We start from the raw sequence: 13,903 nt of genomic DNA, 5'->3' as shown, positions 1-13,903 counted from the left end.
CAGAAGTTTGTAATAGATTCGCTAAAGCTGGGAGCTCACTTGGCTTAAGGTGAGAGAAGCCACATCCTGTCAAGAAGAAACACAGGATGCACAGAATATTATACTTCCAAGGCTAACTGTAAGGTAAAGGGTAAAAGGGACCCCTGAATCATTAGGTCCAGTCATGACCGACTCTGGGGTTGCAGCGCTCATCTCGCTTTATTGGCCGAGGGAGCCAGCGTACAGCTTCCAGGTCATGTGGCCAGCATGACTAAGCCACTTCTGGCGAACCAGAGCAGCACACAGAAACACCATTTACCTTCCCGCCAGAGCGGTACCTATTTATCTACTTGCACTTTGACATGCTTTTGAACTGCTAGGTTGGCAGGAGCAGGGACCGAGCAACGGGCGCTCACCCCGTTGCGGGGATTCGAACCGCCGACCTTCTGATCGGCAAGTCCTAGGCTCTGTGGTTTAACCCACAGCGCCACCCGCGTCCCACCCAAGGCTAACAGTACAAAATGCTTAAACATTGGCAAATGTGAAAAGCAGCAACAGTGCTATCATTGAAACAAAACACATCCTACCTGTGGAAGCAGAGACAGCAAGGTCATCTTGGGCCGTATCTTCAGCATATGGACATATAGGCGATCCCTTGGGCCTGCAAAAGTGTTGGAGTCGTAACTCTACTTCGTTTCCAGTCAGTGCTTATCCTGATAAAATCCTGCAACTTTTTATACTACAAACATTCTGGTTTATTGTTGTCCTGCTTTTGTTACCTCTGGACAGCAGTAATGTGGTGGCATCAGGGATGTATCGCAGAACAATAAATAAAGCGGAATAAATCGGCCACTAATGCACTATTGCTCTTTTGAGAACATGTTGCAGAATAAAACCCACAATAAAATATCAGATTAGAGGGTTCCTTAGAATAAAAAAGGACTCGTCTAGTAAATTTTGTGCCAGCATGAACTTGAGAAATTCATGCTACAGAAAAAGAATTTAAGACATTAGTTAATAGTTAAGTGAGTTGGGATAAATATACACATCCACACCCTGGTAACTTTACCTTTTACTCAAGTATTGGGCAGCGGAACATTCTCAGCTACTTTGATCCAGCCAGGATTAAGGACACATGATCATTATATTGAAGCATATTCTGGGAAAGGGATGAGAACACACTTTCCTAATAGGAAGCTATCTGAACACCTTGGGTTCCTTAGCCTAATAGTTAATTGAACCCTGGAGTCGTTCCAGTTGGTTTTCCCCATGAACTTAAGCATCACGCTACGTATACCCAATTTTCCTTTTTTCTGTGGGGAGGACTTTCAGGGTCACACCAATATTTTATGTAATGTCTACAGTTATTTTATTCTGGCTTTATATCACCTTTAAAGAGATGGGCGGTGGTGGTGGTGCATAGAGGTATGCTGCTCTCTGATGTTCATTTGAGAAATGGTTAGTTCAGACATGCAACGTTTGTGTGATTGCCTTTAGGGTATCTGCTACCACCACTCAAAAAACAACATGTGTGAGAGGGTGAGACCGACAGGATGCAATAGCTGTTTGACAGCTCCTTCTATCGATTATATGTTGGTAGCTCTTAGGTTTATTGCGAAAAGGTCATCAGAATCTCAAACTCTGCTGTTTACAAACAATCTCTCCATAACAGCCATCTCTATTTGCAATGCATTTACGGCTTTTCTCTATTGTACTTCACATCTTTGCAAAGCTCCTAAGTATCATGTTACAGATTACTAAAAGGAGCCGTCAAACAGTATTGCAAAGCACAACAAACACTCATTTCATGTCTATTTCTTTATTCAAATACATTTCTGTTCTACTATATACTTGGCCAAGTATGCTCTAATACATAGGGGGGTGTGGGTGACACTGTGGTCTAAATGGCTGAGCCTCTTGGGCTTGCCGATCGGAAGGTCAGCGGTTCAAATCCGTGTGATGGAGTGAGCTCCTGTTGCTCAGTCCCAGCTTCTGCCAACCTAGCAGTTGTGAGGGTTGCATGTCAGTGGCAGGTGACACCAGCAGAAAAGGTGGGTGGAGCAACAGGCATAATGCTACTGTTTCTACAGTAGGATACATTCCACCCAGGCAAAAGTCGTCATTTCCTAGATTCACACACATCTCTCCATCAGAGTAAGGAAGAAGAATGATCACAGTCCAAGCACACTTGCCAGCCCCTCATAGACAGTTAAGGAGAGCATGGAGCAAGTGTGTGGACAGGAAAAGGGGTGGTGGTGATGGAAGAGTGTTGTCTAGGGGAGTCCTGACAGCCAAACAGAGAGGCTGAGAGGACCACATTTGGTCCCAGCCATGAGGCTCCTCATCCTTGCCTTCCTTCATCTTCCCCTGCCCATCCTAGTGGTGTTACCTGAAGCAGGTTGACCCGGCTGGGGTTGAGGAGGCAAGATCACATTTCTTCTCTATTCCAAATGCTGATTCTGAGCTTGGAATTGGGGAGAGTTTTCCTTACCCTTTTCTATGGATTCCTAGGTAAGATCCTCCCTCTATTGTGTGGGCAGGTAATCCCTCCCCTACCTGGCCTGGTCTCCTTGGCAACGCTTCCCCCAGGTGGGATTGGACAACTGACTGAGGTAGGCGGAGACCTCCAGGTATCACACCTGAGGGAAGGCAAAGCCAAGCCTATGCTGTTGGGGCCACTCCAGATCTAGGGGCTGCACGCGCCCACGCAAAGGGCGCCCCCCGTTTTAAGCGGGGAGCGGTCATTCCAAATGCTGATTCTGAGCTTGGAATTGGGGAGAGTTTTCCTTACCCTTTTCTATGGAACTCAAATAAAACTCTGTCTGGAGGAGCAAGGAGGATGGAGTAGATTTGGAAAACTTGCCTTTTAGAGGACTCTTTCACTGACACTAAAGAGCCATCTAGTGTGCTGGAACTGGTAAATCTCTAATCCAAAATAAATGCTTACCTCTAATGTGGACCTAGTACTTAATAATCTATTTGTGTAAGAGATTTGCTTGCTTAATGAGTGAGAGTGGAAATTAGGTTTGACTACTGGAAGCAGGCAAATCTGTCATCTTTCTTCCCTTTCTAATTGCCGGGATTATTTTCCCCTGGTGAGCCTATAAATAAATATAGCCCATATTAGATTGGATTTGAAATTTCTGACCTTAGATGATTCAGATAAGCTCTCACTACCCCACAAAATAAACATGGGTTTTTATTTTGTTTAGCCAAATTTATATAGAAATTGATGGTAAGAAAACCTATAAGCAGTCGGAAGACATGCAAAAGGGGTAGGTATCTGTCTTGTGCTATTCAAATGTTGAAGTAAGTGAGCTTTACTTCATATAGTCAGCCAGCAGCACAAGCTGCAGTTCCCTAAGCCAAGCACGATCCCTTGGCCATGACCAATGGTTTGCCACATACTCCTATTTGTGCACAGAAGATGCATGCAGTTTGCCTGGTGGGTTTCAAATGTGGGGAAGGTTCTCAAACCAGGGTCTCCCGCAATATGTTTGAGTAGAGCAAGTAGAGGGCAACACTGAGAGGGAAATGGCAATTTTAAACAATGGCAAAGGCTTTAGTAGCGCGAACAGAGGAACACCGAGGAGGAAAGTGAGCAGTTTAAAACTAAGTTTCAGAACAGCATGGGAAGGACACTGAGAACAGAAAGAAGTGGGAGATGTTTGAATAGATTGGGAAAGGAAGGTTGCTGTTGTTGTTTTTTTAAAGATAGGTTTTAACAAGGAGAAAAAGCAATAATGGGTGCAACACAGACACTACAATAACACCAAAAAGCCTACACAACAGCAAGAAGGAGAGAGGCTCTGTTCTGTAAGCTTTTTGGTGTTAGCTTCTGTGTTTCACCCATTACTGCTATTTCTCCTTGTTAAAACCTATACAGTGGTACCTCTAGATACGAACGGGATCTGTTCCGGAGCCCCATTCGCATCTAGAAGCAAACGTAACTAGCGATGGCATGTCTACGCACACACATGTCACTTTTCGCTGCTTCTGCGCATGCGCATGACATCATTCTGAGCGTCTGCGCATGCACAAGCGGCGAAACACGGAAGTAACGTGCTCCGTTACTTCCAGGTTGCCACAGAGTGCAACTCGAACATGCTCAACTCAAAGCATATGGAACCCGAGGTATGACTGTATTAAAAACCAACAACACAAAAACACCCAAGCAACCTTTCTTTCCCAATCTATTCAAACCTCTCCCACTTCTTTCTGTTCTCAGTGTCCTTCCCTTCTAGCTCCCATGCCTGGCCACTGCTGCTGTGCAACTTGCCTTCATGCAATCCAGGATTGTGATGCAGCACTACAAATTCTCTAGTGTGGGCTGTGTGATGACATCCTCATTACATATCTATATATGTAGAGATATATTCATAGACTGCAAATACACACATAAGTACCTTCTTCCGTTATTACTACAACTGTCTGAGGAAGTGTGTCATCCTATTGCCATTTGATGGCATAATACCTACTGTACTTTGGATTTTTTTCCCACCACAGTGAGAGGTTGACTTCTAGAGCAAAAGTAGATTTCTATTCCCTCACCTCCCAACCCATCCACCCACTTCCTCCTCTCCTGTCAGCTATCAAAAATCAATAATAGAGCAGTCTAAGACATGAATAACATATTCCTTTTATGCAATGATATTACAATAGACTGCTCCTTTCAACCTTTTCCTTTGCTAAGATGGAGCCCATTTATGTTACTGAGGGATGGAGGCCTTAATTATGATCTTGTCTTTCCCATTGTCTGAGGCAAATGACTAAGTGGCTTATTAAGGCAATTAAATTTGACTCTGCTCTAACTAATCTCTTGCCAAGCACAATATCCTATTAGACATCCCAAAAAAAGGGGGGGGAGAGAAGGTTATCTTTGAAACCTTACAATAATGGCTGAGAAGCTTGGTAATTAATTATCATTGATCATTCAGTCTACTTGAAGCCCGTCACCTCCTACTACCATTCCCTTCTTTACCCATGTGAAGGGGAACAGTTAAAACCAGCAACAGGGACTGTACGACGTAGATGAGGGCAATTAAAAGCAGCTTCTAAGGGAAAGTGCTTTCCTCAAACTGCTTTGCACAGCCTGTATAAACATTGTAAGCAACAGCTATCTAAGCCAGGCTCTTCCTCTGCTCTGTTCACCCTACTCCCTGCCACCTTACCAAGCAATTACTCTGGTTTTAAGCAGAAGGATACACTTTAATGGCATTGGAAGCACCTGTTGTTTATAAGGGCCTAGATAATTCTGAGCTAGAGTTGGGTAGCAACACAGTAGCCTCCATATGACGCTGGACTACAACTCCCATCAGCCCCAGCCAGCATTGCCAATGGTCAGGGAATGATGGGTGTTGTAGTTCAATATCATCAGGAAGTGCCACCTTGGCTAAAGACTGATGTAACACTGTGTACTGGGGGTGAGCTCATCAAACATGTGGAATTAATTTATATTGTATATTGAAATGCCTAGTATGTTCCAGACACAGGCTCATCTTGACGAGCACTGAGTAAACAGGTTTACAGAGTAAACAAGATTTTGACAACCCTCTAGGTCAGGCTTCCTCAACCTCGGCCCTCCAGATGTTTTTAGCCTACAACTCGCATGATCCCTAGCTAGCAGGACCAGTGGTCAGGGACAATGGGAATTGTAGTCTCAAAACATCTGGAGGGCCGAGGTTGAGGAAGCCTGCTCTGGATGCTCAGGGGGAATACAGTGAGAAGTGGCCCCCTGCCAGTGGTGTCTGTAGTTACCATCCACATATACATACAGCATGCCACCAGCGGTCCACGTAAAGAGACCCTTTAGGAAACACTCTGCATGCTGTCAAAGTCTACAGTATTGGAATCCAGGGCAGTTGGTGCAAGACTCATATAATACGCTTAGCAAAACATCAAGCAGTCCTGCTCTGGTTGTTTGCTTCCCAAAGACATTCAGTTGGCTCCGTTGGTGGCAAACGGACAGTGTAGATCAACACTTCTCATCCTTCTGCAGACCCTCCAAGCATCCCTATTTTCCAGGGATGTCCCTGATTTAGAGAACCTGTCCCAGTTTCTGATTTGATCCCAGAACGTCCCACTTTTCCTCAGGATGTCCCTATTTTCATTGGAGAAACGTTGGTGGGTATGGAGTTATCCAACCCCCAAGCCAAATGAAGACATTCCTGTATAGGGAAGTTTTTTAAAATGTTCAATGATTTGTTGTGTTTTTATATGTGTTGGAAGCTGCCCAGAGTGACTGGGGCAACCCAGTAAGATGTGTGAGGTATAAATAGTAAAATTATCATCATGGAAAGATACGTCCCTATTTTCATCGGATAAATGTTGGAGGGTATGCTTCTGCCTTCCAGGGGCTTATGAAAAGTTGTGATAGAAGAACATTATGGCAATGGAAGAGCAAACAAAGTGAAACTGCCAAGGGGACTTCCTTTCTTTCAAAATTTTAAAAGGAGAGAGAAAATTACATGTAAAAATAAAAAAGGGGAGAACTTTCAATAAGGTTGCCTTCTCTTTCTATAATATACGAGGCTAAAACCAAACTGCACAGGCAATGAAGTAGTCATCTCCACGGCCAACATTTCTAGTTGGGATCATATTGTTGTTCAACATTTTCCCTTCAAATGCCTCTGCTAAAGTACTTGACATGTTGGAGTTATGTCAGCGAGACAGAAGTGCCCTGTTAGCTGTGCTTAAGCATCCATCTGCTTCACAGATTGCTTGCTTAAACAGTAAATGGTAACTCTGTATTTGTTCATTTTATTGGTGCAAAAGTGAAAGCTGAGTAGGAAAGGGATAATCTGATTTCCAGCCAAGCTTCAAGTGCAGCAAGCCTGTGCCCTTGTCTTAATTTGTATTTTTATTTCAAGCTGGCAATAACAATCCTATGGACAGACTGCTGATGTTTCAGATTTCCAGCCCCTTTGATAGAGGAGAGCAATGATGTGACAGTAATAAGAATCCCAGCTTCCTTCCTCAGATGCCACTGATGGTAGAGCAAGGAGGAAAACTGTACTGTAGACTTTGACAGCATGAAATATGTTTCCTAAAGGGTCTCTCTGGCAATCAAGCATGTTTGACAAATCTTGACTGCTTAAATATAGAGCCTGGAATAGCCATTTGATTTCCGATGCTAACAAGTGTTTAATGAAGTATGAACGGAAATGTTAATCCATTTTCCTTGCAGATTATTAGGGACTGCTTTCCACTTCAAGAATTAGTAATAGTTAGAATCCATCATTAATGGTGTCCTCTTATTCATCTAAGAATACAACAGACGGCTATTAATACACTAAGTCTGCTCACCTATTCTGGTGGGTGGCATTGCGGCCAGGCTTGGGGGGCCCTGCAGTGATCCGCCGGGAAGCAGAGATTGACGACCCTCTCATCACTGTCCAGACCATGTCACTGGTGCTGGGCAGAGTCCTGCCCAGCGGTGGCCCTGCTGTCCAATCAGCACTGGTGGGAGGTGTGGCTGTGGAAATCTTAAACCACGGCGCTGCCAAGGATCCTTCCTCTCACACCCTTTTTCCACTTGCCACCAGCCATTTGGTTTTCGCCTACCTTGTAGCAATCGTCACAACTTTGTGAGGTTAGGCATTGGGTAAGCCTTTGTTTGGACGGAGGGGAAGTTGTAGCCTCTCCCTGTCCCTCCTCATTAAAGGGATCCTGTTGAAGAGATCTGGGGATGTGGGCTAGGGCCATACCATGACCCCAACATGTAAGTCATAGGGCTCACCCTATTGGTGGACCCTATGATGGACTCCCTGCAGACAGACATGAATGAAATTGTGGCCTATTTGAACCCACGAACCTGAATACTCGGGTCCATGTCTTTATTATCCACTAGGGAACTGCGGGTCATGGGGCCTTGGCACGCAACAACAAATGGCAGTAAAATGGTGGGATATTAATATTTACTATTTATGAGTACCATTTGCTGAAGGTGAAAAAAGTTTTCTTGAGTAATTTATCAGGCAGGTCTCTTCAATATAGTCCTATTCAAATTATTGGGAGCCATTAGTGTTAGTGTGGTGCTGCTAACATAGGTTTAGAGTGTTGGGCTGTGAGTGGAGAGACCTGGGTTCAAATTTCCACCGCCATGAGGTTCATGATGTGACAATTGCTACCTTACAGTCTAACATATCTCACAAGGTTGTTGTGAGAATAAAATTGAAAATACTGAATATGCTGCCTTGAACGTCTTGGAAGAAAGAAGGGATATCCATGTAATAAATAAATCTGAAAGGGGGTTCTGCAGAAAAACTTCCCAGAAAAATTCTAGGGGGGAACTAATATATAAAGAGATAAAAAGGTAAAGGTAAAAGTACCCCCTGACCGTTCAGTCCAGTCGTGAACGACTCTGGGGTTGCGGCGCTCATCTCGCTCTATAAGCCAAGGAAGCCGGCGTTTGTTCACAGACAGCTTCCGGGTCGTGTGGCCAGCATGACTAAGTTGCTTCTGGTGAACCAGAGCAGCGCATGGAAACGCTGTTTACCTTCCTGCTGGAGCGGTACCTATTTATCTACTTGCACTCTGACGTGCTTTCGATCTGCTAGATGGGCAGGAGCAAGGATTGAGCAATGGGAGCTCACCCTGTCGTGGAGATTCGAACCACCGACCTTCTGATCGGCAAGCCCTAGGCTCTGTAGTTTAGACCGCAGTGCCACCCACGTAGGATTTGAAAAATCTCTAGGTGTGCTTCACTTATGGAAAAGAGTCAGAGATTTGGCTGAAGGTGAACTGAAACCTGTTCCTGTACAACAAGCCATTTACAACAATGGACTACCAAAGAAAAAGAAAAAGAAATAAAAAACAAGTGAATTTCCTCTTCAGTGACTGGCCATCTATCATGTCTCAATTCATGACAAAGGCTCCTCATCTGTGTGACTGATCATATTTCATTAATCGACTGCAACGTTTTGAGATGTGTTCTCAAAAACCACTTGGCATGTGTTAGCAAAAAACGTGGCCCCGATCTAGTAGTTTCTCATGGGCACAGAAGTTCCAATACAGCTTTCCTGCCTGTTAAAGCTTCCCTGGAGGGTACCCACACACCTTTCCAGGTAGAAAGGTATCCACTCAGCTGAAATTCATATGAAAGCATGGGTGCAGAGACGCTGGCTGTGTGTGTACATAAAAGGATTCTGGAATGAGCCCTGGACAGATACAATTCTGCTTTCAGTGCAAGATTTGTGTAGAATGCAACCACCAGTCTAACCCACAACTTCCAAAGGCACTGTGCTTACAGGCACTGAGTAATACAGATAAGAAAGACAAGATTTCCCAGGATTGAAAACATTTGCCCATCTTAGAATGGGGGAAATAAACAAGATTTTCATGTCCTTGTGGTAAAAGAAAATCCCTAATTTAGATATTCATTTAGCTTTACCATACTACACACACACACACACACACACACACACACACACACCATTTAACTGTATAAGCAGTTGAGGAATATTAATTCTGGAATATTTCTACTCCCTTTGCTGATCTTATACCAAAGATGATTAATGCCCTATTTTTATTCAAGCCTATTAGCCATGGATATTAATTTCTGCAATTAGATTCAAAATAGTGGAGTATTTTGAGGAAAGTAATTAGAAGTGCAAACTGCATTAATTTTTTTGGGAACTGGTTAGAATGATCTTATCCACTCTCACAGCTGACATTATGACTTTCTCATGACCATGACAGATAGGAAGTATGGTTCTCTAATGGCACTGTAATGATTCATTATTTTAAAAGGTAATCAAACAGCCTGATTTTCAGTCCCGTTAAATGCATTTAAAGGAAATCCCATAGAGAGAACACCTACAAGCCTATCCAAGTAACAAAGATTTTTAATGAATGGTAGGTATGTTTTCAAGACAAATTATGTACCACATTGCGGAGACAATCTATTGGCATATATACCAATTATAAAGCAGAGGATCTAGGTGAAAGTAGAATGCAAAAGACCTTTGGAAAACGATGATCTGTCCTTAGGCACCTAAGAATTCTAACTGTAACATTTGCTCCTGCGAATCTCTAGAAATGATTTACACTGGAAGCTGAGTTCATGGGAAGGAGAGAAATCCTTTTACTTTTTAACAATGCATAACTGTTACATGAGAAAAAAATATATATTACTGCAATCTTGGGTGCTTCCTATGAAGCACTTAAGGAATTAACACTTTGGTTCCTATCTTTATCTATTAGCCTAGTTGCTTGGCATACCTATTTCAAGGAGCTGCATGTAAGAGGAAGTTTAGCACAGTGACACCCATCAAAACCCATATTTACAGACTGATTAGTTCAGTTAGCATTTGGGCCAATATTGATTATAATTGGGCTGATATCAATTATAATGTTGGGGGGGTCACACTATGTTAAATGTTCCATCTTCAGAAGCATTTCAGCCTGATAGATGGGAACAAACCCCGCTCCTTTGTTTGCTGTTCTTGGGGCTCTCTCAACTGCCCCCCAGACAATTGGGGGGGTTGCAGGAAAAGGAAGCCAGTCATGCAAGAAGAAGCCCTCACATAGGGTTACTGCTGGTGGGGTTCATTAGGTGAATCCCACCCATTATATACAAACATCAATCTGTGTCTTATCTGAAGGAATTCCTGCTACCCGAGGTGGGGCATTAACACATTCTGGCCCATTTTCTTTAATTTTTACATAAAGGATATTATCAAAGAATTCAGTCAAGCCCCGTTCAGCTCCGGTTCCATCAGGCCAGGCTGGTCAATTCCTGACAATATATATTGTTTTTCATTGAATATCCTGTGGAGTCAGACCAGATGTCCCAAATAAAGCATTTAAGAAGAGAATATGAGAGAAGGGGCCCTTCAAGCTACTCTGTTGTTGGTGATAATTCTGGAATGCTATGATTAAATTTAATCAGGGGTTTGAAATATTGCACCTTTTGAGTATCCCTAAATTTTCTTGAAGAAATTATTTACTTAGGGTGCTGAAAGATGCCATCAGCTATTCTGGATGGGTGTTGTCATAACATCCTTTTAAACTCTGCTAATGTGTTTGCAGAAAAGATGTACTAACTAGAATACATCTGTCAGTATATATACTATTACCCTACTCCCCCCCCTTTCTTTTCTCTTCTTTTTAAGGGGGTATTTTCAATGTTGGTTACTGATCAGTCAAGTCCATTGGTGTAATGTTCATAAACTAGATTGCATCCTGACAGATAGTGATAAAGTGATTACACAGGAAGTAGCCAATTTTGCTATAGCATCAGCTAAATATCACAAAAGTTTTTATTATGCCCCTGTTGCAGATTGTAAATTGGATTTTGATGTCTTGTTGCTGCAGTTTCTCATTATCCATTATTTTAACATTGGCCTCACATTTAAATTGATCACAACACTTTGTATTTTGAATTTCATTGTGGCCTGTGGCTAAAACACACAAAAGCAACTGATTTGGCAGGGTTTAAAAATAAATGCAACCCCTGGTGTCTCAAGCCATTTAAAACATTACAAAGGGCAAAGGGGGTCTTCTGCTTCTTTGGAATTAGGCAGCAGCGCCACAGCTTATATTGCCTAGTTGTACAATGCCTGTCATTACCAAATGCAAGATTAAGAACATGTAAGGGTCAGTTAGGGATGCGGGTGGCGCTATGGGTTAAACCACAGAGCCTAGAACTTGCCGATCAGAAGCTCGTGGTTCGAATCCCCACAATGGGGTGAGCTCCCGTTGCCCAGTCCCTGCTCCTGCCAATCTAGCAGTTTGAAAGCACGTCAAGTGCAAGTAGATAAATAGGCACCGCTCCGGCGGGAAGGTAAACAGCATTTCTGTGTGCTGCTCTGGTTCGCCAGAAGCGGCTTAGTCATGCTGGCCACATGATCCGGAAGCTGTACGCCGGCTCCCTCAGCCAATAAAGCAAGATGAGCGCCGCAACCCCAGAGTGGGCCATGACTTGACCTAATGGTCAGGGGTCCCTTTACCTTTTAAGGGTCAGTTATGTGCTGATCCATACTCTGTGGTTTGGTTTGGACTGGAATGAAATGCTGCACAACCACAAAATATGAAGGTCTACAGGGTTGTTTCTTTAATGGAATCTCATATCAAGTTTACCTTATCAAATTAAATTTCAATTAGTAATACGTTCCAAAATATAAATCAGAATCATAACATTTCAGCCTTCTTTCACATTACTTCTGTGAATTTAAACATGCTTTTCTTTTTCTTAAGTGTCAGGTGTTAAAAGAAGCTGCAGAACTGGAACTTATTAATAAATTTGACAGGATTTGTCATGGTCTAAATAAGGGTCATGAGGCTTGGCTCACGCTATAAAAAGAAGCTCCTATACAGTAGCAGAAAAAATTGTTTTTTGTACCTTTCATGACCCAGGGACCTTGCAATGTGCAGTGGAGAACTTAAATGAGAATGTGGCTCAGACTACTTTCTTGGTGGGGAAGAGCCATCAGGGTCCTTTTAACTGTAAGGCACAGTCCTGCCATCTTCCTTGGACTTAGAAGGTGGGCGCCTGCAGTACCTTCATCTCTCCAGCCTCACAAATGTGAACATAAGGCTGGGGCCCTTCAACCAGCCAGCCAGGGAAGCAGAGCCCAGCACACTTCAGGCTGGGCAGGCTACATATGGTCCCAGCTGGTTCTAGGTACCTGCAGAGAAAACTTCTCTTGACCTTACCAAGGAGTCTTGGAACTGTCCAAGGTGCTGTAGGCTCATCCACACTTCCACTTGTGCCATACCTAGAAAGCATGGGGTCCAAGCAGTTTTCCTGTGTTTTCTAGACATGGGTCCAAGCTGTTTTCCCTTTGCCCTGCTTCTTTCCAAGGGAAAACCTGCTCTTCAGCAACAGATCGGAACAAATGGCAATCTGGGGAAAACCCAAGTTGCTGTTTGCTCCAACTGAGCGCTAAAGAGCAGTTTTCCCTGGGGGAAAGCAGAAGGACAAGAGGAAGCGTGAATAAGCCTTCACACTACCTGCTTTCCCTACAAGCCTCAAGTGCCCAGAGAACTGGCCAGTAGACAGGGTCATGTGGTGAAGCTAAGTGATGGGAGATGCAGGACGCTCAGAAGGAAGTCCTTCTTCACACAGTGCATAGTTAAAGTATAGAGTTGCCGCTCAGAACGTGATGATAGCTACTAACCTTAAAATGGAATGGCTTTTAAAATGAGGTAGAAAATTTCATGGAGGATAAGGGTATTGAGGCATGGTGGCTACGTGCTATGTCCAAGACATCACTGAGGAATAAGTGCAGGGAAGGCTATTGCCTTTGTGTCCTCCTTGTGGGCTTCCCTTGGGTATCTGGTTGACCAATGCAGAAAGCAGGTTACTGGACTAGATAGGCTTTTAGTCTGACCCTACAGGGCTTTTCATACTAGTATGGTCCTGTAGACACAGACCCAGTGCAGAGATCATGGACTTGGTCCAGCAGACCAAGAACAAGCAGACCTTATCACTCCTGCTGACCTTGCCTGTTCAGTTTCAGTAAAGATGTCATGGTTTCTTATAGCTTTCTGAGGCATCTGAACCAGGAAATTGGGGGCTAAGGAAATGAGGATATGAAACTAGGACATAGGGAAGGTGGCTGGAAGACATTCCCTATCAGGAGTTGAATGGACTACATAAAAGGATGCACAGGAGCAGACAATCTTCAAGGTATTCAGGTTCGCAGTTTTAATGTGCTCCAAAAAGCCAGCTTCACCTTGAAATCGAGTGGCAGCACTTGACTCGGACCATTTTAAAGCTTTGACCCACGTGTGAGGACTCTTTAGGGTACTCTTTCCTGAGTGAGTTCACTTTCGCTCAGCAAATCCACTCCATTGCCAACAAAGTTGTTGAACCATTGTGATTGTTTTCCATTTGACACAGACAGAACTTAGGTATCCTGATTAATTTTCATGATATGTAAAGAGCACCTAAAGGCACAATGAAGCTCAAAGATTAATT

This window comes from Podarcis vaucheri (genome assembly GCF_965113315.1).
Source record: "Podarcis vaucheri genome assembly, chromosome: 3".
In the NCBI taxonomy this organism is placed as follows: domain Eukaryota; kingdom Metazoa; phylum Chordata; class Lepidosauria; order Squamata; family Lacertidae; genus Podarcis; species Podarcis vaucheri.
The sequence above is the reverse complement of the archived record's forward strand: the minus strand, read 5'-3'. Positions refer to the sequence as shown.